This window comes from Dendrobates tinctorius, unplaced genomic scaffold (genome assembly GCF_039654945.1).
Source record: "Dendrobates tinctorius isolate UK_male_01 unplaced genomic scaffold, ASM3965494v1 ptg000026l, whole genome shotgun sequence".
Lineage (NCBI taxonomy): Eukaryota > Metazoa > Chordata > Amphibia > Anura > Dendrobatidae > Dendrobates > Dendrobates tinctorius.
The window spans coordinates 10,387,853-10,412,527 of NW_027361694.1; the positions used below are offsets into that span (position 1 = coordinate 10,387,853).

Sequence of the window (24,675 nt, forward strand, 5' to 3'; positions counted from 1 at the left end):
TTACCCTATATAAAAAGCAATGGAGTGAGACAACTGCTGACGGCTACTGTGGAGTAACCATGGGCAATTTAAGATTCCCTATAGCCCTTCAGGATTCTTGTTGGGTCGCTTCTATTTGTATAGGGAAAGTAAAACATGAAAAGTGTTTTTCTACCAGATAAATGTATGCCATATTTATTGCATATGCCACAATTATCTGATGGATTGAAGTTCCAACTGTCCAACAATGCATCCCGGAGCTGCTCTCCTAAGTGAAGTTCCCTTTGATGTCACATATTTTTTTTTTATTCTTGCTTCAATGGGAGGTCATGATAGTACGAAGAGTCCCACAATCCATTCAGTTGAGTTATTGGTGGGATGAAAATGCCAGACTTCAGTCATTAATTTCATATTAAATTATATAAAACAAAATTATACCTCCAAACTAAATTTTAATGCATTTTCTCCCCTGTGTAAATTAATGTGCTAGTGGTTTAATTTCCATGCTATTTATTTTACTCACTTATACAGCACCCTTAATTTCCATATCGCTTTACAGACATGATCATTGCTGTCTCCATTGGGGCTCACAAATCTAAATTCCCTATCAGTATGTCTTTGGAGTGTGAGAGGAAACCGGAGAACCCGGAGGAAACCCACGCAAACACGGGGAGATCATACAAACTCCTTGCAGATGATGTTCTTGGTGGGATTTGACTCTATGGCCCTTGCACTGTAAAGGCTGTTGTGAGCTCTCTTGATCCGACTATTGAGGCAAGGCTCCCTCTGGTGGATACTGCTGGTGGTGGTGCTAGTCAACATGATGTTAACCCAACAGCTGCAGAAGATAATTGGAGGAGTGGTGGTAGTGACTGGGACTACATAAGAGAGCAGACTTCTCTCAGTGACTGCCAGTGATACTCCTTTCTTTGCTTACTGAGGATTTCTGTCTGCTGCCTGAGCCTGCATTTTTTCAGCTAAGTGTCATTTGCTAAACCCTTTGCATCTGTTTTTACCTTGCTCCCCCTGGGGCTGCTGGCTCCTGCCCTTTATTTTTGCATCTTGTGTTTGTTTGCTCAGTCCCCTGTTGTATTAGCCTGTTGCTAACCGCCAGTTCACACCTGAGTGCAGATATAGTGGGGGCGAGCTTGTTCAAACCTCAGTATTTTTGTACATCAGTCGTATTGGAATTATTAGGGTTTTTGCGTGATTGCAGACAGTGCCTTTTCTGTCCTGTCCTATCTAGTCAGTGTGGGCCCCATCATTTGCTCAGTCTATCTTCTGTCTGTGTTTTTGCTTCACCTTGTCTCACCGACAATATATGTTTGGGGGCTGTCTATTCCTTTGGGGATCTGCTCCGGGGCAGTTTAGATTTCACCTTTCTGTCATTCGGCTTAGTTTGTCCTCCGGCTGTGATGAAGCATCTAGGGCAACGTCGGAACGCTCCACAGCTACTGCTAGTTGTGTTGTTAAGATCAGGGGTCTGCAATCCGCTGAGCGACCAAACTCTCTGGTGTTCTAGTGGCATAGCCTATTGCGCTCTCCTCGGTGACCCATTCATAACAAAAGGCCCCATCACACATAGCGAGATTGCTGTAGCGTCACCGATTTTGTGATGCAACAGCGACCTTGCCAGCAATCTCGCTACGTGTGACACGTAGCGGCTACCAGGCCCCCGCTGCAATGTCGCTGATCGTGCTGGAGTGTCCTGGGCCATTTTTTGATCGCTGTTGTCCCACTGGCCAGCGCGCATCGCTGTGTTTGACACCAATGAGCGACCTTGTTGGCGACTCAGAAATCATGGACGCATTTGGGAGTCGTCAGAATCGTTGCTGTGTGACAAGGTCCCAACGACCGCCGAGGTCGTTATATGGATCACTGGATCGTTGCTGCATCGTTGGGTAAATCTGCCTGTTTGACATCTTACTAGCGACCATGTAGCGACGCACCAGCGATCCTTACCAGGTCGTATCGTTGTCGGGATCGCTGGTGCGTCGCATAGTGTAACAGTACCTTAAGTCTACAGTGCTAACCAGTGAGCCACCCTGCTATTAGCCTGTTATTTACATGCTTTTGGCAATGCACACCCCCTGTGCCCACTGAATTGGTCAGCATGACTGTGTTTGAGTGCTTGTAACTGAACCAATCAGCCCCCGCGCCTGTAAAACAGAATTTGTCGCAAGCCGTATGAAAAAATTAAATTCAATATAAGATGTCAATAGTTCAGGCTAGTGGAGATGGAGAAATAATATGGGAAATGTCCTGTACTTGGACATGTTCTCCTTGCTTATCTCTCAATCTCTGTCCCTAGATTTTAATCCAGTAGAACATCTTTGGGGCAAGATGGAACAGGTTGTTCAAAGTATGGCAGTACCGTCATCTAATTTGTTGCAACTGCAAGAAACGTACTTGTCCACATTGGCCAATATTTCTTCAGAGCAAGCACATAGTGAAAAGTAAGCCACAATGAATTGGCCGCAGTTCTGAAAACCAAAGGATGTCCCTCCCACTGCAAGATGAGCGTCTCTAAAATTCACTGTAAAATCATGATTTTTTTAGACTAGAATAGAGTGAAAACATTTTTTCTTTTTAAGTTTCTTCTGTAAGGCCTGCAAAATTATTTATCCCAATTTGTAATATATAACAAAAAAAAGCTAAAAATTGTTCAATGATTTAAACAGACTCCAAGATAAGATGGGCTTGCCCTTCCCTCACAGACCAGGGAGTGAGCACACTACTTTCTTTCTGTATGCACGCTGAAATAGAAATAAAAGTACACAGTGGCCTGGTCATAGACAAATAAAAAACAATGACGCAATAAAAACATTTAAATCTAGTCGAGGAGGAGGATCACAGCGTATAAATAACAATGATGTAAAAAAATAAATCACACACATCACAATAGATAAATGGCAATGTACCAAGTAATATAAATTTAATAAAACACTAGTAAGGTGCATGGTGTAAGGAGGCAGAATATATATATATATATATATATATATATATATGTGTGTGCACTACCTGAATATTACATGAAAGATCAATTCATAATAATGTTTCTTACAATAAAGTGCATGACAGAGGTATGCTTTCCCAAAGTTAAAAAAAAAAAAAAAAAAAAAAAAAAGTACCTGCCACCATTAATAGTACAGAAATGGCTGTATCAAGAAATAGGTGACATGAGGAATAGAAATAATGATAGGCAATACAGACCCAAAGCCTCCTTGGATGCTGTGTGTCCTCCTTACCCTCCAGTGCATGTTTCACACATGCTTCCTCAGGGAACACAGAAGAATTAGGCCAATATAGACAGAGTTATTAGCGAAAATATCTGAGCTGAGTGCAGGGCAAGTAATGAGATCTATCTACCCCTTCTAAATCTAGTGGTATCCAGCTGTGCTGGTGATTGTGGGGAACTCCAGTCCACACATCAGTAAAAATCAAATTTGTGCATGAAAGAAAATCACTTTTGTTATCAAATTAAAATGACATTAAATTGATCCGGAATAGAGTCTCAGAAATAAATGAAGTATATTGTATCTACGTAGACACATTTACATCAATCCTGTCTCCTGTGCTGGAGTGACTCATTGTGACAGCTAATCCTAAATGATCATGTTAAAAGGATAATTCATTAGTAGAAAAACCTTGTACAATTATCATTACATAGCTAAAAATTGAATTCTAATTAAAAAGTAATTAAACTTGCTTTCTTTGGGCTACTTGAGTATTTAGGGCATCAGCATGTGTGGGATTGATTATAGTCTCAATCAGGCTAGATAGATATAGCATTCTTCTGAGACTCATCCGTCTGTTAAAAAAACTAGGACTATTCTATGTAACAGTCTGCCAAAACCTGCAGACATCATATTAATGTGTGTAATACTCCTTTCTCAGAACAGGATAAACCTGTTCCAATGTGAGGCTCTGGTGCTGGATAAGAACAAAAAGGATTTATTGAGCTAAATGTGGCAGAATTCTGGAATAATTTGCATGTCTTAAGCCATGTATAAAATGAAGTATTTTTTAGACTTTTTTTTTACCTCGGCCCACAGTGATTGTGGGTTAAAGGAAAGGCCTTTCCAACTAATGGGTGTAAAATAGATTAGATCATCTAATGATGCTCCAAATGTATCAACTAGCATGAAGCACTGAGATTAAGTGGACACATTTCAAGACTGTCTTGCCTAAGTTTATTCTTTCTAAAAATTAGACCATCTTAGTAAAATCTGTGCTGTAGTCTTAGAAACCATTTTATAAGATAGAACCCCCAGAATTTATTATGGATGAAGAAGCACGTTTTGCTTTGAAACGCGTAGGTTTTTGGCCCCAGCTAGGCTCCGTAGCCTCAGCCTGTGACGTCACACGCTGTCAGTGCAGGACAGTGTCGGCCCCCCTCAGCTGTGCATCCAGGACGCTACCGGCCAGAGCTATCCTGGCTCTGCCCAGCTCTCTTCATTACTTGCACCCCAGTCAGCTAGTTCATTCACTTCATCCTCCCAGCTTCTCACCTGGTTTTCCAGCATTTCTGTGGATCATTCACTGGGATCAGCACAGCACCTTCATTCAGCAGAGCTAGGGTAAGTTTGTACAAGTCCTTTACCATTCATCAGTGTATCTTGCTGTGGCAGATTTTCATCTCCTGCACGCTTGGCTTATGTGTGAAAGGCAGAACTTTCACTTTTACGTTATCATCTGTGAATCCTCCTGTGAGCGCGGTGCCTTCCTCTATTTACTTATTATGGATCATGTCAGAATACATGTATACCTTTTGATGGAACAAACAACTCCAAGCTTTCCTTGCTTCTCTTGAATTCAGACTCCTCCGTTCTTAAGGCCCCGTCACACACAGCGATCTCGCTAGCGAGATCGCTGATTTTGTGACGCCACAGCGATCTCGCCAGCGAGATCGCTGTGTGTGATGGGGATCGGCGACCGTCCCCCCGCCGGGTATCGCTGATCGAGCTCGATCGGCCTGGGCCATTTTTTGATCGTTGCTCTCCCACTGGCCAGCACGCATCGCTGTGTGTGGCAGTGGGAGCCAACGATCAGCAAGGCTCCCAGCGCTCTAAGCAGACACTGGGAGCTGGTCTCTAAGGTAAATATCGGGTTACTAAGCGGCATGCGTCACTTAGTTACCCGATGTGTACTTTAGAAACCTGCGTGCAGGCAGCTCCTGGAGCGAGCACGCTGGTTTCTAAGGTACACATCGGGTAACTAAGTAACGCGCGCCGCTTAGTAACCCAATATTTACCTTAGAGACCAGCTTCCTCGCTGGTGCTGATCGCTGGTGAAGCTGCCTGTTTGGCAGCTCACCAGCAATCATGTAGCGATGCACCAGCGATCCTGACAAGGTCGTATCATGGGGATCGCTGGTGCATCTTTGTGTGACAGGGCCTTTAATCCTATAGAGTATCTCTGATACAAGATAGATCAGGCTTTTCAGAGCATGACAGGGCCACATACCATTGATACAACCTGTGCAGCCGCGCAGGGGGTCAAGAGGTAAGGAAGCCAACTTCCATCTCCAGAGCTGCAAGCAGCTTTTACCATAGACACATAAAGGGGTGTATTATTGGCCAGCAAAGGGCCCATATATTTTTCATGCACAGGGGCCTTCTTTTGTTTGTGTCCGCTCTTGGCATATCAGTATTTTGCTGCAACTGCAAGGAACAATCTTGACGACGTGGGCCAATATTGCTGCAGAACAATTTCCGCAGTAAGAGAAAACAAATAGCACAAAGAACTGCTGCATTTCTGAAAACTAAAAGAAGTTCAACACCCTCCTATATGGGTGGTTGTAATAAAGTGTTCATTCATTCAGTGTGGTAAATTAAAATGCCTAATGTATTGCTGAAAAAAGGTTTTCACCCCCTCAGTCTCTAGGATGAAATGAGCAATGCTCTTCACCTGGAGAACAGGGGATATTTTACCTTTCTTTGTGCACGCCAATGCAAAAAAGCTTTCCGTCCATATGTGGTAACGCATACAGTTTTACTATAACTCCTGGCAGCAATATAATTTTGTATGTATAAATAAAAAAATTGAAATCTCAGGACACTATATATTCTTAGCTGTAGGATGACTAAAAGCTCCCGAGCCTTAAAAACACTGTCAGCACAGGATAACTGTTCACAGTAAGTCCCACCTCTCAGCGTTTCACAGCTGGGCCAATCATTTATATACACCTTCCCAACTGCTTGTTTTCCCTCAATCTCCACCCTCTCATCTTTGATTGACAGCTCTGGCTTCATAGGAGGAAGGAGATAGATGGAAACCAGGAAAGATGTAGGTAAACATGCCAAAATTGCAGTTTGTTTCTTCAACACTGCAAAAAATACAATAAGAAGTATTCAAATATCATATCTAGCTGAAAATGGTATTAATAAAAATGTCAGCTCAGCGAGCAAAAAATAAGCCCTCACACAGCTCCACTGGCTGAAAAATGAAAGCTTTATGGGTCTCAGGAAATGACGACAAAAGCAATCTTTTTTTCTTTTTCAATGAATTTTTAAAAAATTTTCACTGCTTAAATGAAATAAAAATGTATACAATTTTAGCATCACTGTACTTTAACTGACCTGGAGAATCGTGTTATCATGTCATTTTTGCCTCTTGTTGAACATTGTAAAAAAAAGCCAAACAACAATTGCTGAATTGTGGATGCTTGCAAAGCTATGCTTTCAGAAAAATAAAAAAATGAGGGCTCTTGAAAGAAGGGGAAAAAAAACTGAAAGCACAAAAACAGATAAGTGTCCTATCAGATTTTTGTTAAGTGAGAAAGACCTGTACTGCCATGATATACCCTCTGGATGGTGCTTGATTGGAGCCAATTTAATAACGGATACAAAGAGTTAGCTGATATTACGTCTACAAAGAATTGGCTAGAACAGTCACCAAATCTCAACCTTAGTGGAGCAGTTTGATTATATGGTACAAAACGGGCCCCTAAAGCCATCGTAGTATTGAGGAAAGATTAAATGTCTTGAGTCTTTTTACAGACTGTCCTGGAATTCCTAGATGGCTGGCAGCCCTGATTGTTGTCCTATGGTATCTGGAACCAAGACATCAAGAAATGCAAAATACTACATCTGGGCAATAAAAATGAAAAAAGCATATATAGAATGGGAGGAATAGGGCTAAGTGACAGCACATGTGAAAAAGACTTGGGTATACTAATAGATCACAGACTGAATATGAGTCAACAGTGTGATGCAGCAGCAAAAAAGGCAAATGCAATTCTAGGATGTATTAACAGAAGCATACAGTCTAGATCACGTGAATTCATTATTTCCCTCTACTCCTCTTTGGTCAGACCTCATCTGGAATATTGTGTCCAGTTTTGGGCACCACATTTTAAAAAAGACATCAACAAACTGGAGCAAGTTCAGAAAAGAGCGACCAGAATGGTGACCGGTCTGCAAACCCTGTCTTATGAGGAAAGGTTGCAGGATTTGGGAATGTTTAGTTTGCAAAAGAGAAGACTGAGAGGAGACTTAATAGCTGTCTACAAATATCTAAAGGGCTGTCACATTGTAGAAGGATCAACTTTATTCTCATTTGCACAAGGAAATACTAGAAGCAATGGGATGAAACTGAATGGGAGGAGACACAGATTAGATATTAGAAAAAACTTTTTGACAGAGTGATCAATGAGTGGAACAGGCTGCCACGAGAAGTGGTGCATTCTCCTTCAATGGAAGTCTTCAAACAGAGGCTGGACAGACATCTGACTGGGATGATTTAGCGAATCCTGCTTTGAGCAGGGGGTTGGACCAGATGGCCCGGGAGGTCCCTTCCAACTCTACGAATCTATGATTCTATGATTAGCAGCATATTCTTTAAATCGTGTAAGTTGTGAGGTGGGGCCAGTATAGATGAGGATTTTTTTCTAGTGCATACCACACATGCTTGATTGGACTGAGATGTGGAAAATTTAAGGGTCAAGTCAACACCATGATCTTTGTCATAATCCGTAAACCAACCCTAAACAATTTTTACAGTGTGGCCAGATTCGTTACCTTGCTGAGGGTGTACAGCAGTTGAAATAAGTATTGAACATGTCACCAATTTTCTAAGTAAATATATTTGTAATGGTGAACAACAGAAAAAATGCAGGGAAAAACGGAATGCCTCACCGTGTCAATGTGCTTGGTAGCCTTGAATTTGCCAGCAGCGATCCAAATAATTCCGTATGATCGTCGGATCACAATGAGAGGGAAAAAAAGTTGTCGGATCACACAGCTGAATAATAAAAAACAATTCTTCTTTATTTCACACCATGATAAAAACGTGTAGATATATCCACAAATGGTTAAAAACAGAGTCCCGTTCTTACGCGTTTCTGGCTATCAGCCCTTAGTCATAGAATGCACGCAACAGAGCTCGTATTGCAGAAACTAATTAGTTTCTGCAATGCGAGCTCTGTTGCATGCATTCTGTTAGGTGTAGCTGCTAATTAACTGTAATGTCATAGAAACTCACAGCTGTATAAATTACTTCTCTAGTTGTTATTCTGATACATTCTATGGCTAAGGGCTAATAGCCAGAAACGCGTAAGAATGTGACTCTGTTTTTATCTGTTTGTGGATATATCTACACGTTATTATTCAGCTGTGTGATCCGACAACTTTTTTTCCTCTCATATTTCTAATGGTGCTATTGACATGAAATTCTCACCAGATGTTAGTAACAGTCCATACAATCCACGCAGGCAAAGAAATCAAAGCATATAGGTCATTAAATTATGTGTAATGATAAGAAATGACATAGGAAAAAATTATTGAACATGCTTACTGAAATTTAATTAACACTTTGTACATAAGCCTTTTTTGATGATGACAGCTTCAAGACACCTCTTGTATGGAGAAAGTAGTCGCATGCATTACTCATGTGTGATTTTGTTCCATTCTTCCACACAAACGCTCTTCAAATCCTGAAGGTTCAGTGGACTCCTATGAACTCTGAACTGGTGGAAATTTCATGTCGATAGCAACGTAGAAAATATTTACTTTGAAAATTGGTGACTTGTTCAATACTTATTTCACCCACTGTATTATTACAATAAAGAAGTGTACTTGGTCCACCAGAACTTTTATTTGGTGGAATGCGTTGAAGTAACATTTACACGAATGCCAAAATGAAAGGTATTTTAGCAGAACTTTGCCCAGAGCATCACAGTGATACTTTTATAGTGTAACCTGGTGCCATCTCTTCCCCAGATGAACAAAAGACACACACACACACTCGGGCGTGAACTTGAAGTGAAAGACAATGTGATACATCTGATCAGACTTTCTATAGTAGCTCTTCTGTGAGGTCAGACCAGATGGGCTTTCACTCTCTAACTTCAGAACTAAGCCTTGAGTGCCCTTGACATGGTCTTTGGTTCACCAGCTGGTACTAACCACTCCATACAGAGAACACTCCACAAGACCTGCCATTTAGTAGATGCTCTGACCCCGTCATTTAGACAACACAATTTTGTCCTTGCCAAGGTAACTAAGACCCATACATTTGCAAATTGTTTCTGCTTCTAGCATATCGACATTAAGAGCTGACAGATCACTTTCTAATATATCCCACCAATTAACCGGTGCCAATGTAACAAAATATTTTGCTGTCGGTTACTTCATATGTCAGTGGATTTATGTTTCTGCTTGATTTTCTGTTCCCAATACTAATGTGGCACTTAAGGGCGTGTAAAAGTAATGTACATTTATTTTGCATACGTATATTATTTATGTATATATAATTTATTATATAGAAATGTACGTGTGTATCTATGTGTATATATATGTGTGTGTGTGTATATGTATGTATATATAATACTATATATATATATAAAATACATATAATATATACATATATATGGTAGTTCAAATTATAGTAGTTAAATACAAATGAAAGCTTTGCAAATCATACAAGATCTTCCTTCAAAAAGTGAGAATGCTACGTGATACATGATGGAGTTATATTAATTTCTGAATGGACCTTTCAGAGAAGACTAATCTTTTCAATAACAGTACAGTTTATTTTTTAACACAATGGGAGGCCTTTTTTCTCTGTTTGTAAGTAGTGTATGGCTTGGGATGTATAGATGATTCAGCCTGTAATTAAGCTTGTGGCCCTGTCCCTTAGTTATTATGTCTTTTCCAGAGTTTCTTCTTCTGTTTTCTCCCATCCAACAGTCAACCTAATGCCACTGTAATCCCTGGAAGTTTAGAACTAATGAAGTAACTGCTGAGCTGCCGCCACGGAGCCTGGTCCTACACTATACTGTACTTCACACTCGATTTAATCTCCAGATGGTGAGACCATGCAGCCCTGCCGTGAGGGACCAACTCATCCAGTGGAGTGTGAAAGTGGACGGATGTTGTTTTCCTAGCAGATCTGATCATTCTGAGCTCGGATCTTCTGACGATGATTAGTTATTAGCTATAATGAGCGCCAGTTGAACAAACTGCACGCATATTTTCCTTACTAATTTCTGTGCTAGGATAGGTCTTTGGTTTAGATATGGGGGAAGGAAGCTCTTTATGACCTAGTACGTCATGATAGTCACAATCTTCCCCAGGTGGTGGTAGCTCATGGTAACCAGTCACAATAATATGCCCTTGATTTTCATCAGTTTACGGCTTATCCATTATAGAGAATGCAATCACATCCCGGGAATAATTCCTGTGGCAAGAAAAGAGAAAGATCACCACCATGTATGCATCTGCAATTCTCTCTCCTGTTTATATCATGACTTCATGACACAAGGAATACTGACGGCACATGACATTCTATAAATGCTCTTATAAATCATATCTTTATTATGTTGGATATTATCTGTTGTATGTCTTTCTTAAGACTTTGGCTAAACTCCATCAATTTCAGAAATCATTTTTTTTTTTTTAGGGGGGTGGGGGTTGTGTCAAATTTTCAGTGGTTCCTTAGTGGCATAAGGATACGAAAAATAGGGAGTTGTCTTTAGCCCCTTACCTATACAGCCAATTTAAATTTTTTACTTTTCTTCCCAGAGATAAACTTTTTTTTGTAAGACAAGTTGTAGTTTTGAATTATATGAATGAAATGGTGGTAAAAAATGCAATTCTGTTGTTTTGTTTTTTTGGGGTTTGCTTTTTATGGTATTCATTTTTTTTTAAAAATACCCTGAAATCACGATTTTCCATGCTGGGCCTCATTCACATATATGTGTTTATGCACATAAGTGAAAAAATGGTACTGGTGTTAATCACTGTTGTGCATCGCTGTGCCTATTTTTACCATCAGTGTGTCATCATTGTGTCCGTTTTTACTATCAGTGTGTTATCAGTGTTTTTCAAGGATGGATAAAAAAATAAAGAAATTACAAAGTTTTTCCTATACTCTGCACTGTTAAACATGGACAACACATGGATGCCATCTGTGTGTTGTATATGTTTTTCATGGACCAATAGACTTGTACTGGGCATTGTCATCCGTGCTGCCGGAAAAAAACACGGACATGAGAATAACACCATAGATTATAATAGGTACGTGCTGTATCATAAAAAAAACGGATGTAACACATACGTGAAACATGAACATGTGAAGGAGCCCTTAGTATGATTACAGCGATTCCAAACTTGCATGTATTTTTTTTTTTATTTAGGTGGAAAAAATTTCAAAAGGTTTTAAAATAATTTTGGTATGGATGAACATTTTCTGAGACTTATAATGTTTTTATTTTTACATCAATGGATTTTGGTTGACCTGAATGGACGGTTTTATTGTTAACAATTTAGGCAACATACGTTGTTTTATCATTTTTTATTGTGTTTTTTAGGTAGTGGTGGTGACTCACTTCTGACATAAATATGTTGAAAGTAAGCACAACTACCGATTGGTGCTTAAGTAGGTTCCCAAACCATGCTTTACTTGTAGAATAAATTTGACACACAAGCAATTGCTTAGGTGGAAATTTAATGTAATCCACTTGTAGTAAAAGATATACATACAAACGTTTCGGTCAATCAGACCTTCCTCAGTGTAGTAAAAAAAAATAACAAAATAGAAAAAAAGATAAAAAATAAAGTATATGCAAAATATGAATTATCTAGGTCTTGTAAGACACAAGAATATATCCACATCATGGTCCAAAACAAGAATAACACTCAAAGTGTGAATCACATGGTACTGCACTAATTCAAGTGCAAAAAATTCACAGGGTGGGAAAAATGAAGTGGAGGAGGATGAATGGGTAAGATGGAAGGAAAGAAACAACCTACCCGACTGCAAAGTGGAATATTGGTATATGTGATAGCTAATGTTGTCCATTATGCTAAATATATAAAAGGTACCAGGAATAAAGAAATATATTAAAGAAAATAGAATATATCAAAGTGGAGTACATATATGAATACCTATTATATAAAAAAAAACCCACAGTGAATGTACCGTAAAGGCTATTTCAGCCTGTATAAATTTTACGGTGAATCTTTGCAGTGAACCTGCAAAAAAAAGTGCAGTCCCACACTTATTTTTTGTTTTGCTTTTTACTAGGTCCACTAAATGCTAAAACTGACCTGCCATTATGATTCTCCAGGTCATTACGAGTTCATAGATACCAAACATGTCTAGGTTCTTTTTTATCTAAGTGGTGAAAAAAATTCCAAACTTTGTAAAAAAAAAAAAAATTGCGTCATTTTCAATACCTGTAGCGTCTCCATTTTTTGTGATATCGGGTTGGGTGATGGTTTATTTTTTGCGTGTTGAGCTGACTTTTTTAATGACACCATTTTGGTGCAGATACGATCTTATGCTCGCCCGTTATTGCATTTTAATGCAATGTTATGGCCACCAAAAAAACGTAATTCTGGCATTTTGACTTTTTATCTCGCTACACCGTTTAGCAATCAGGTTAATCTTTTTTTTTGATAGATCGGGCAATTCTGAACACGGCGATACCAAATATGTGTATATTTGTTATTTTATTGTTTTATTTTGAATGGGGCGAAAGGGGGGAGATTTGAACTTTTATTTTTTTTATATGTTTAAAAACATTTTTTTTTTACTTTTGGCATGCTTCAATAGTCTCCATGGGAGACTAGAAGCTGCCATAACCTGATCGCCTCTGCTACACATAGGCGATGATCAGTTTGTCTGTATATAGCTGAATTAGGGTATGTTCACACTGGGCATTTTTTCTGCTTTTTTTCTGCTTTTTTTCTGCAGCAAAACCTGATTTCTTGGCAGGAAAGAAGCTGCGGCAAAAATGCAGGTTTAGGTGCGTTTGTGATGCGGATTTGGTGCGGTTTTTTGTTTGTTTTTGTGCATTTTTTGTCTTTGTCCATGCTAATTATCATGACTTTTCTTCAGAGAAAACACTGCGAATAATGATACTTGCGTTTTTGCATCGTTTTTTCAACACCCATTCAAGCCAATGGGTGAAAAACACTGCAAAAACGCTGAAAGAAGTGACATGCTCTGTCCCAAAAAAAGTAGCAAAGCACAAAATCCTGATGACAAAAAAAACTGTGTGTGCATGACATTTCTGAAATCTCATAGGCTTTGCTGATACTGTAAAAAGCAGTTGAAAATTAGCATAAAAAAGCACAGCAAAAACGCCCAGTGTGAACATACCCTTGCTCACTTGCTATGAGAACCGACCACTGGGCGTGCTCACAGCAAGCCGGCACTGACAACCATAGAGGTCTCCAGGAGACCTTTGGTAGTCATGCCAGCCCATCGGTGACCCGTGATCATGGTGGGCATATTTCCGGCACGATTGCCGGAAGCGCAGGTTAAATGCCGGTGTCAGCGTTTGACAGCGGTATTTAACGAGTTAATAGCCGCAGGTGGATCGTGATTCCACCCGCAGCTGTTCCGGGCACATGTCAGATGTTCAAAACAGCCGAAGCCCACATCAAAGGGAGGGAGTCTGACATCAGTGTACTATTATGCTGGGGTCACACTTGCGAGTGCAATGCGAGAAACTCGTGCCTCAATACCTGCACTGCCGGCAGTGGTTTGGACAGGAGCGTTCAGCTGCATAGAAAGGCATGCAGCCGCACACTCTGGTCCTGAGTGCCGGCGTTAGTGCCGGGTATTGAGGCGAGAGATTCATGCGAGTTTCTCGCATTGCACTCGCAAGTGTGACCCTGGCCTTAGTAGCACACTATGCTGTTATGGTTTAAAATCCTGCAGGGCATGCAAAGTCCCCCTGGTCACGCCAGCACATGTCGAGGCTTGTTTGAAGTTCACCAACAACCATCTGGATGATCCAGAGGAGGCATGGGAAAAGGTTGTGTGGTCAGATGAGACCAAAATAGAACTTTTTGGTCTCAACTCCACTCCCCATGTTTGGAGGAGGAAGAAGGATGAGTACAACTCCAAGAACAACATCCCAACCTTGAACCATGGTGTGGAAACATCATACTTTGGGGTTCTTTTCTGCAAGGGGGACAGGACAACTACACTGTATTGAAGGGAGAATGGATGGCGTCATATATTGCAAGATGAGATTTTGGCCAACAACCTCCTTCCTTCAGTAAGAGCATTGAAGATGGGTCGTGGCTGGATCTTTCAGCATGACAATGACCCAAATCACAGCCAGAGCAACTAAGGGAGTGACTCCATAAGAAGCATTTCAAGGTCCTGGAGTGGCCTAGCCAGTCTTCAGACCTGAACCCAATAAAAAATCTTTGCAGGGAGTTGAAGCTCAATGTTGCCCAAAAATAGCCCCAAAACCTGAAAGATCTGGAGAAGATCTGTATGGAAGAGCGGGCCAAAACCCCTTCTGCAGTGTGTGCAAACTTGGTCAAGAACTACAGGAAATTTCTGACCTCTGTAATTGCAAATAAAAGATAAAAGTTTCTGTACCAAATATTAATTTCTCTTTTTCTATTATATCAAATACATATTTCATGCAATAAAATGCAAATTAATTATTTAACAATCATACAATGTGATTTTCTGGATTATTTCTTAAAGATTCTGTCTCTCACAGTTTGTTTACCTAGGAAAAAAATTACAGACCTCTCCATTCTTTGTAGGTGGGAAAACTTGCAAAATTGGCAGTGTATCAAATACTTATTCTCCTCACTGTAAATGGCGAGCATATAAATTGGATATGTGCTGTCAGATTTTGATTGGATAGCACAAGGACAGCTCACTGACCAAAGTTATTCCACAGGCCTGTTCAGCTGAATGATTTTTCTCGGTCCGTCTGTTCGAGAGAAAATAAACACAGCATGCCCTATTTTATTCAATTCTATGGATGCATAAAAAAACTGGACCCCACACAGGACATCCGAGTGGCATCCGATTTTTACAAATATATTTCTATAATACACCTTAGAAACTATTTGATCATATACATTTTTAATGTAGCTGTATGAAAACGGACTACACACAGATGTAAAAGGATGGACACATGCATGACTCAGAGATGAAAATCAGAAAAATTAGTTTACAATCGTACAAATGTTCTGGATGAAACCTGGTCAATTTTTCAAATGCTCATCTGCAGCCAGACTAAGACGAAGTTCACACGATCGTATTTTCAGTCCGAGTACTCTCTATGAAAAAATGTGCAGCACTCGGACCAATGTCAATAAATGGGGCAGTGCAGATTAGTGCAAAAATTGGATGCCATACGGAGTCACAGTGCAGAATCCATTCTTTATGGATATATTGCAATTCTTAAGAGAATTAAAAAGGTCTTGTAAATTTATTAATAGCTGATGTAAAAAAAAATGGATTGCACATAAATGAAAAGTGAGAAAAAAAAAAAATCACTCACATTTTCTGGTTGAAACTCTTGACAATTTTTTGTACACTTGTGTGAACTTAGACTAACTGCAACAAATCCGCCACGTGTGCTTGTGACCGGACTTGCAATTTGCGGTAACCAGAGCAAACATGCATCATGTACATTATACGTTTTACAATAGGACCAGAAAAAAAAGTTTCTGAATTATTGTGACGTAGTTATGTAGGGCCTATTACATGTGGTGTGTTTGTATCGTCAGCTGGGAAGAAAAGCGTGTCTGCTGTAATGAAAGGAAAGCAGTGGTAGTTTGTTCAGTAGTCTATTCAAATAAACCTATATAAAATGTACCTCTGCGTGGACTCCATGTGTAGCTGTACACGCTCCATAAGGTGCTGTATAACAGGGGTATTCTCCCATAGAAGAATTTACCGTAGATGGAACATTTTGCAATTTTTTTTTTTATTTTGACACTGACATAGTAGTGACATCATAACTGCTACAGCCAATCACTGGGCTCAGTGGTCTAGTACTGACTATATTGACACAATCTCTCCAAATGGCACCGAGGCAGCCGTGACAGCGTGTTCTGCATTTGTTCATTGGATTCTATGAGAATTCCAAACACAGGCGACAAATTCAACTTGGCTGTGAGTGGAACTCCTTAGCGGTAAGATCTACATGTTCAGCTAGCTCACCAGTCGCACAGTCAGAATGGGAGATTGGGGAAGCCCCAGTCTATTGAAGTAAAACATGAGTATGTGTATTAAAAAAAAACATATATACTTGCTTTTGAATGTAAGTTGGAAATCAAAATTTTAAAAACTCAATTCAGTGGGAATAAGGAAATCCATCCCCACCAGATATCACCAGCAGTTTTCTCTCCATTTTGAACAAAGGATCAGGCTTCTTAATATGCAACACGATTGATCGAATTAGCGAATCCTGCTTTGAGCAGGGGGTTGGACCAGATGGCCCGGGAGGTCCCTTCCAACTCTACGAATCTATGATTCTATGATCCTTGTTCCAATGAACTTTACTCATATGTGGAAAGCAGGTAAATCTTTGTAGACATCAGAAAAGGTCATGAGGGTCAGACTGAAATTTGTTCTAAGGGTTTAGCCACCTTTTGACCCTGTTCCCACCTACATTCAAGAGTTTTTGCTCCTGTTTTCCAGTAGTTTTGACGTCAAGAATAGCATTCCAGCCGACCAAATGATAGTCAATGAAGTCAATATTTTTTTCTTTTATCCACTTGAAAATAGATCCCTGCAGTAGTCAAGTTATAATGCTACTGTAAACAGGGCCTAATATCTGAAAATTGCCTTTTTTCGTTGCCCAAAGTTTAAAAATAACAAAAGTAGATGTAAAATGTAACAAGGCCAAATGTAATACTTCATAAGTAGAAGCTTGTCTAATTATATTTTTTGGATCACTGAGTACAGATAAATGAAGAAATGTGTGTTTAGACTCAGAGAAATTATTCACTGATGACAACAATAATCTGCACAATGCTCTACAAAAAGGAACCATTTTTGTTTGTTGTGCAAGATTTTCACAAAGCAATATTGGAAAAAAGCTTATCTTGTAGCTGTGCATGAGCATCCGTCAGTAGTTACAGTGACATAAGGTTACCCTGGTGTGAACTGTGGTGAATCTAGATCTTTAGATGCTCCCCCTCTGATCTTAATGAACAATTCAGTCTTGGTAACTTTTTATGTTCCCACATATTGACTTTGCTGCATGCTCTGACTCTATTGTTATTACCAAATGCACTTGATGTGAAAACTGTGACATATACGACATGCAGAGAATTTGGTATTCTCTCATAAACACTTGTTCCGAATGACTTGTTATCTGTTTCTTGTTATTTCACTTAAATTCACATGTATTGCCCCTGCTAATGGAATGCATTCCTGGATAGATATAGGTGATTTAGCATCGATATTAATGTCAAATTCAAACTCTTTGTTTCTTGATATTCACTTTGCTAAAAATACAGGTAAAAACAAAGTAACAAACAACAACGTATTTTTTTTTCCAGCAATCTCAGCCCATGCAGCTAGACACTACATGATGAACAAAAGGGTAACAAAGTTTTGATCTCTTGACTTTCAGGCTCCATGTCTCACCATCCATTACTGCTTTGAAAGTGAGACTACCGTCATTATATAAAAAAATCATCTTGGCCATCTCATACATAAATTTGACTTGCAACTATTGAGGATATGATTAGTTATGCAGATTCTTGTCAAATTACTTACATTGTTACTGTTTTGCTCCTAAAAATCTACATTTAAATTTTGTAAATCCATCTTTGGCTTTCAACACTACCTGAACCCTTCTGGGCATGCTATCAATCAGATTCAATCATGAGTTGACCGAAATCTGATCCCAGGTCTCTTCTACGTGGTCCAAAAGGTGCATACTGGGTATGTATACAGTTTTGTTTTTTTTAACTATACCCACAAGTGTTTGATTGGGTTGATGTCTGGGGACTGTGGGGGCCACTCCAGACCCATTTGTTGACACCCATCAGAGCCTAGTCTATTGACTTTCATCTCATCCCTCCAAATCATCTGTTTCCAATCTTCTACTGCCCAATGTTCGTACTTTTTTGCAAACTGGAGCTGACAATTCTTATGACGTTATTGAAGTTGAGGCTTCTTCACCTTTTTTCAGGCCACCTTTCCAGACTTGAGTAACTATCGGCGCACGGTGCTTGCATTGAAGTCTGTGATCCTACTATTACGAATGAGCCCTCCATTGCCGTGATTGTCTCGCCAGAACAGATAGACCTTATGATAAGCTGACTTGTTGACTATTATATTTTGCCTGGATGTCCATCTCTTGGCCTTTGAATGGATGTACAGACTTCATTTCGTATTCTTCCAACTGTCATGACGCTCAGATTATGCAGTTTGGCAATTTTCTTGGCCAAGAGACTGCTATTGATGAATTTGATAATGCTCTCTTTTCTTGGGAAATCTTCTTCATGGCTGCTCCCCAATACAAACCAATAACCTTACACTCTGGAATTAACCTAATAGCACACTGAGCTATTAGGGAATGTGACAACAGGTTGTAATATACATTTCTATTTTGATCTTGTTAGAACCTCTAATGATCCAGTTTTATTTTCAATAAATGGAGCATTATATGTAGATGCATTTGTTTTATTGCATTTTTATTATCTTTTAAAAATGTACCGTATATTCCACTAAAAGCAATTTTTTAAAGTTTGAAATTAAATTCTGAAAACTTAAATCCCCCAAAATTTGTTGTAATGCATTTTAAAATGGTAAATTGGGCTTGTATATTTGTAACACAAAGAAGGAAAAGTTGTGAAATTATGGAAATCACATGATCGACAGACATGTAAGGGTGAGTGCACACGCTGCGGATTCGCCTGCGGATTTTTTTCGCAGATTTGTAGGTAAAACCGCAGGTAAAGTGACCTGCGGTTTTCATGCGGATTTGCCAGCGGTTTTCCCCTGCGGATTGACACCTGGACAATGGAACAGGTGTCAAACCGCTGCGGAATCCACAGAAAGAATTGACATACTGTAGATTTAAAACCTCAGCAAATCCGCGCGGAAAAATTCGCAGCATGTGCAGTGCAGATTTGAAATACCATTGGCTTACATGGTACTATACAATGCCTGCGGAACTGCTGCGGATCCGCAGCAGAATCCGCAGCGTGTGCACATACCCTTAGTTTGCAAATTATGAAAAATGGAAACAAAATTTCAAAACCTCTCAACTTTTTCAGCATCGAGTGTAAGTGCCACATACAAAAATTCATACATTTCATTCTATCAGTGAAATTATTAATGGTTGTTTGAGACATATTCTGCCACAGTGAATGGATTTGAGTACACAAATTATAAAGATCGTTCTGCTAACAGCTTCCCTTGCAAGGGGAGCAGGGTTGAAGCCCTGCTGTGTGTAGCACAGGTGATCTAATGATCACAGCTTCTAGTCTCCTATGGAGACTCTTGAAGCAGGTAAAAGTAAAAAAAAAAAAAAAAAAGTTTAAAAATTTTTTTTTTAAATCTAAATGTTTAAATCACCTGCCTTTTGCCCGTTCAAAATAAAACAATTAAGAAAAAAATAAAAATACACTTATTTGGTATCACACTGTTCAGAATTGTCCAATCTATCTATATATAAAAAGAATTAATCTGATCAATAAATAGTGTAGCGAGAAAAAAAAGTCAAAACACCAGAATTACTTATTTTGGGTCGACGCAAGATTGCTTTAAAATGCAATAATGGGCTATCAAAACATTGTATCTACACCAAAATGTTATCAATAAAAATGTCAGCTCGGCACGCAAAAAATAAGCTCACCCAACCCAAGATCACGAAAAATCGAGATGCTATGGGTCTTGGAAAGTTACATAACCTTTTTTTTTCTTCTTTTTTAACATCAGCGTGGTAAAAAAAAAAACAATTGTAGAATTGCACTTTTTTTGCAATTTCACCACACTTTGATTTTTTTTCCATTTTCTGGTACTCTATATGGTAATAACAATGGTGTCTTTCAAGAGTACATCTCGTCCCACAGAAAACAAACCCTTACATGGCCATATTGACGGAAAAATAAAAACGTTTTGGCTCTAGGAAGAAGGGGCGCAAAACAACAGACATTCAAAAATGGAAAAGGCCTCGGGGGTGAAGGGGTTAAGGACAGCATCAAGTCTTCTACGCATGCAATATACAAGTTAGGGCTCATGCTCACTTGCAATGAAATCAGACAAATTCAATCCGATAATAAATCAGATTGAATTCGGACCAATGTTAATCTATGATTGTGTTCTCATCTGCGTTTTTTTTTTACAGCTCGGACCGGATCAAGATTGGGCTGGAAAAAAATCGCAGCATGCTGCGATTGTCATCTGAAAGCGGATCGCATCCCGCAATAGAAGTCAATGGGTGCAATAAAAAAAAAAAAAAAAAATCGCACAGCAATCGTACCATACGAGTGCTGTGCCATTTTTACGCACCGATGTCCTTTTGAAAAGCCAACAATTCATATTCGGCTACTGTAAAAACACACCCACAGATTACAAAAGAATATATAGAATACATGTATACACATACAGTATGTGTGTGTGTGTGTGTGTATATATATATATATATATATATATATGTAATCATATTGCACAGAAAGATAAAAGAATAGACGTTATTTCATTTGTCGGCTTCTGTAAAATCATTGCAGAACCCGACAGGATAGGAGACATGGTTTACATACAGTACCATTGCAGAACAGTTAATTTATATATGTCAGTGTCTAGTGCTGTTAGTAGTATGTGTGTGTAAATTTTGGGAGCTGTATGTATTTAATAAAATATTGTTTTCACAGAAAAAACTGTTGTGGGCTCCCACGCAATTTTCTGCTCCAGAGAGGGAAAGCCTGTGACTGAGGACAGATATTAATAGCCTAGAGGGAGACCATGGTTATTGGCCCCCCTGGCTAAAAACATCTGCCCCCAGCCACCCCAGAAAAGGTGCATCTGTAAGATGCGCCAATTCTGGCACTTAGCCTCTCTCTTCCCATTGCCCTGTAGTGGTGGCATATGGGGCAATAAGGGGTTAATGTCACCTTCGTATTGTAAGGTGACATTAAGCCTGGCTTAGTAATGGAGAGGTGTCAATAAGACCTATCCATTACTAATCCTAAAGTTTGTAAGGGTTAAATAAACACACATGCAGAATAAAGTTTTTTAATGAAATGAAATAACACAGTTTTCCCATCTTTATTCTTCTTGCTAATCCAAATGATGCCCTCGATCTGTAATAAATTAAAAGTAAAAAAACAACAATATACCATACCTCTCCTGCATCAAGTTCTATGCTGTAATCCATATCTTGGGCCTTATACAGTTTACAAAGTCCTATGCTGTAATCCATATCTTGGGCCATATACAGTTTACAACCGAGAGTGGTGCTAATGCGACTGCCCTGGCTGTTAACCACTGCTGAATGACTCAGATGATGCCAGTGTAAGGAAGGGACAGGACTGTAGTCGTGACCTGCGCAATTGCCATTTCCATGTCCAGTCCTTCCCCTACAGGAAAATGTACTCTTCTCTTCTGCATACCAGCATCAGCTTCCTCTGGGCACTTCCCAGGCAATACCGGTCCCTCTCTCAGGCGACCCCCATCAATGGAGACACAGTCCAGATTAACTTCAACACTTTCTTTACTAAGTACTTTACACATTACATCCACAGTTGGTACATGGTGACATTTGCTTGTTTCCTCTTCTTTCCCTTTCTGGCTGTCACTTCTGTGCAGTAGATGCCTGGACCGGACCGTCCTAGACTGCTACCCAGTTTCTTCCTGGCCTAACCTCACCATGATGACAATTCCTTCTGCCTGTTTCACCCAATACTCGAAATCATCAGCCACCAGGTTTGGTTGCCTCTGGTAAAACATCGGCCCGTCTGTACCAAACTCGTTGAAGCTCCAGCTCCCTTCACTTCAGCTGTCTAGCCGACCCCTGCCCTAAAAGCATTGGCCCAGGCGACAAGTTACCACATCTTCCCGTTTCTGTACTGGCCCACTGCTATGACACACAGTGGCTGTGGATAACGTGGGCTGCAGCACTTGACCGTTGCGTGGCTGCCAAGCTGTCCAGTCCTATAGCCCATGTGGACACTAGGGCGCCCTGGCCCCGTCTGACTTATCTTCCTAACCAACTATCCCCTTACTACCCATGAGCCTCTCCTACAATTAACCCTACTATCAGCTACACCTATCAGGCCCACTAGTATGCCCTCATCTAGTGGCTCTCAACAGAACTACACTTACCCTAGTCTATAGGAACTATATACTAAAAGTGCCCTCATTATAATGTCCCCAAAAGGATGCACTAGCTTTTCCTAACTGTACATGCACAAAATATACTTTATATTATGTAATAATATGATAAATGAATACAAGACAATATATTACAACTTTCTACAAAATGGTAACACATACATGTGGCAATACCATTAAAGATGAGCGATAATACATAATTTATATGTAGCAGTACCACGAGCATTTATCATAGACACATTTGTAAACATTAACAACCAGGAGACAATCAGAGGCAAGGGGAGCAAGTAAGACATCAAATCTCACCCCCTTAAACCAGCGCTTGCTTCAGAGACCAGCGCTGATATCACTGAGTCTGCCCTCCCTGCTGGCCTGACCCGTGCTGAACTCTGTAGCGTGGGAGAATGAACTCGCATTTTCCCATGCTCCAGAGTTCACCGTGGGTCAGGCTGTGAGGCAGCGCAGCATCAGTGACTAGCGGTGATGTTACTGATGCTGCGCTGCCTCAGCCTGAACCGTGGTGAACTCTTGAACTTGGGAAAATGCCAGTTTATTCTCCCATGCTGCAGAGTTCAGCATGGGTCAGGCCGGCAGTGAGGGCAGACTTGGTGATGTCAGTGCTTGTCTCTGAAGCAAGCGCTGGCATAATCTCATTCATTCCTCAGTGGTTTACAGCTGGAGCGGTCGCATTAGCACCACTCCTGGATGTAAACTGTTTATGGCCCCAGATATGGATTACAGCATAGGACTTTACACCGCACAGGTATGGTATATTGTTGGTTTATTATTTTTAATTTATTACAGGAGATCAAGGGCATAATTTGGATTAGTAAAAGAATAAAGATGGGAAAACTGTTTATTTAATTTCATTAAAATACTTTATTCTCCGTGTGTGTGTGTGTTTATTTAAACTTGTACAAACTTTAGCATTAGTAATGGATAGGTGCCTTATTGACATCTCCCCATTACTAAGCCAGGCTTAATGTCACCTTACAATACAAAGGGGACTTTAACCCCTTATTGCCCTATATGCCACCGCTACAGGGCAATGGGAAGAGAGAGGCTAAGTGCCAGTATTGGTGCATTTTACAGATGTACCTTTTCTGGGGTGGCTGGAGGGGGGCAATAACCATGGTCCCTCTCTAGGCTATTAATATTTGCCCTCAGTCACTGGCTTTCCCTTTCTGGCACAGAAAATTGCGTGAAAATAATTTTTTATTAAATACATACAGCTCCCAAATTTTACACACACATACTACTAACAGTATTAGACACTGACATATATAAATCTAACTGGTCTGAAATGGTTTACTGTATGTAAACCATGTCTCCTATCCTGTCAGCTTCTGCATTGATTTTACAGAAGCTGACAAATGAATTAACAGCTAATCTTCTATCTATATCTCTATGCAATATAAATAAATAAATATATATATATATATATATTGGATATATACTATATATATATATATATATATATATATATATATATATATATATATATACATACATACAGCTCTGGCAAAAATTAAGAGGCCAATGCAGAGTTTTATAAAAATCAGCTTCTCTACATGTCTGATGGCCATCCCATTCCAGTCTCAGTTGAATTCCAACCAGAGTACACCTCATTGTACTTAATGTGCGTCTCATTAGGTGATCACCTGAACCAAATCTTATTTAACGAAGGAAAGTATAAAAAAAAACCCTGCTGTGGTGTTCACAATCCTCTTGCAATAGGACAAGCTGGATGGCAAAACAAGTGCTAGTAATATCCCAAAAGTAATAGGAATGAAAAAATAACTTTTAACCATGCCAAAGGAGTTGAAAAGAAAAATCTTGAGTGAGGAAAAGAAGGGCTCAATTCTGGCTTTACTAGCAGAGGGATACAGTGAGCGTTATGTTGCCTCCATCTTTAAAATTTCTAAAATGGCAGTCCATTACAACAAGGTCAAGCAGCAGACATTGGGGACAACAAAGCTACAGACCGGCAGAGGGCAAAAACGACTCTTCACTGACTGGGATTACCGTCATCTTATTCAAATGTCACTCAGCAACCGCAGGATGACCTCAAGAGACCTACAAAAGGAATGACAAATGGCAGCTGGGATGAAGTGCACAGCAAGAACAGTT

The 24,675-nt window shown here is 39.7% G+C and overlaps 1 protein-coding gene across 1 annotated transcript in view; it reads left to right on the top strand.

Annotated features, from left to right (window-relative positions):
• CLYBL (citramalyl-CoA lyase) overlaps positions 1-24,675 on the top strand; it is a 475,215-nt gene that overhangs the window by 319,385 nt on the left and 131,155 nt on the right.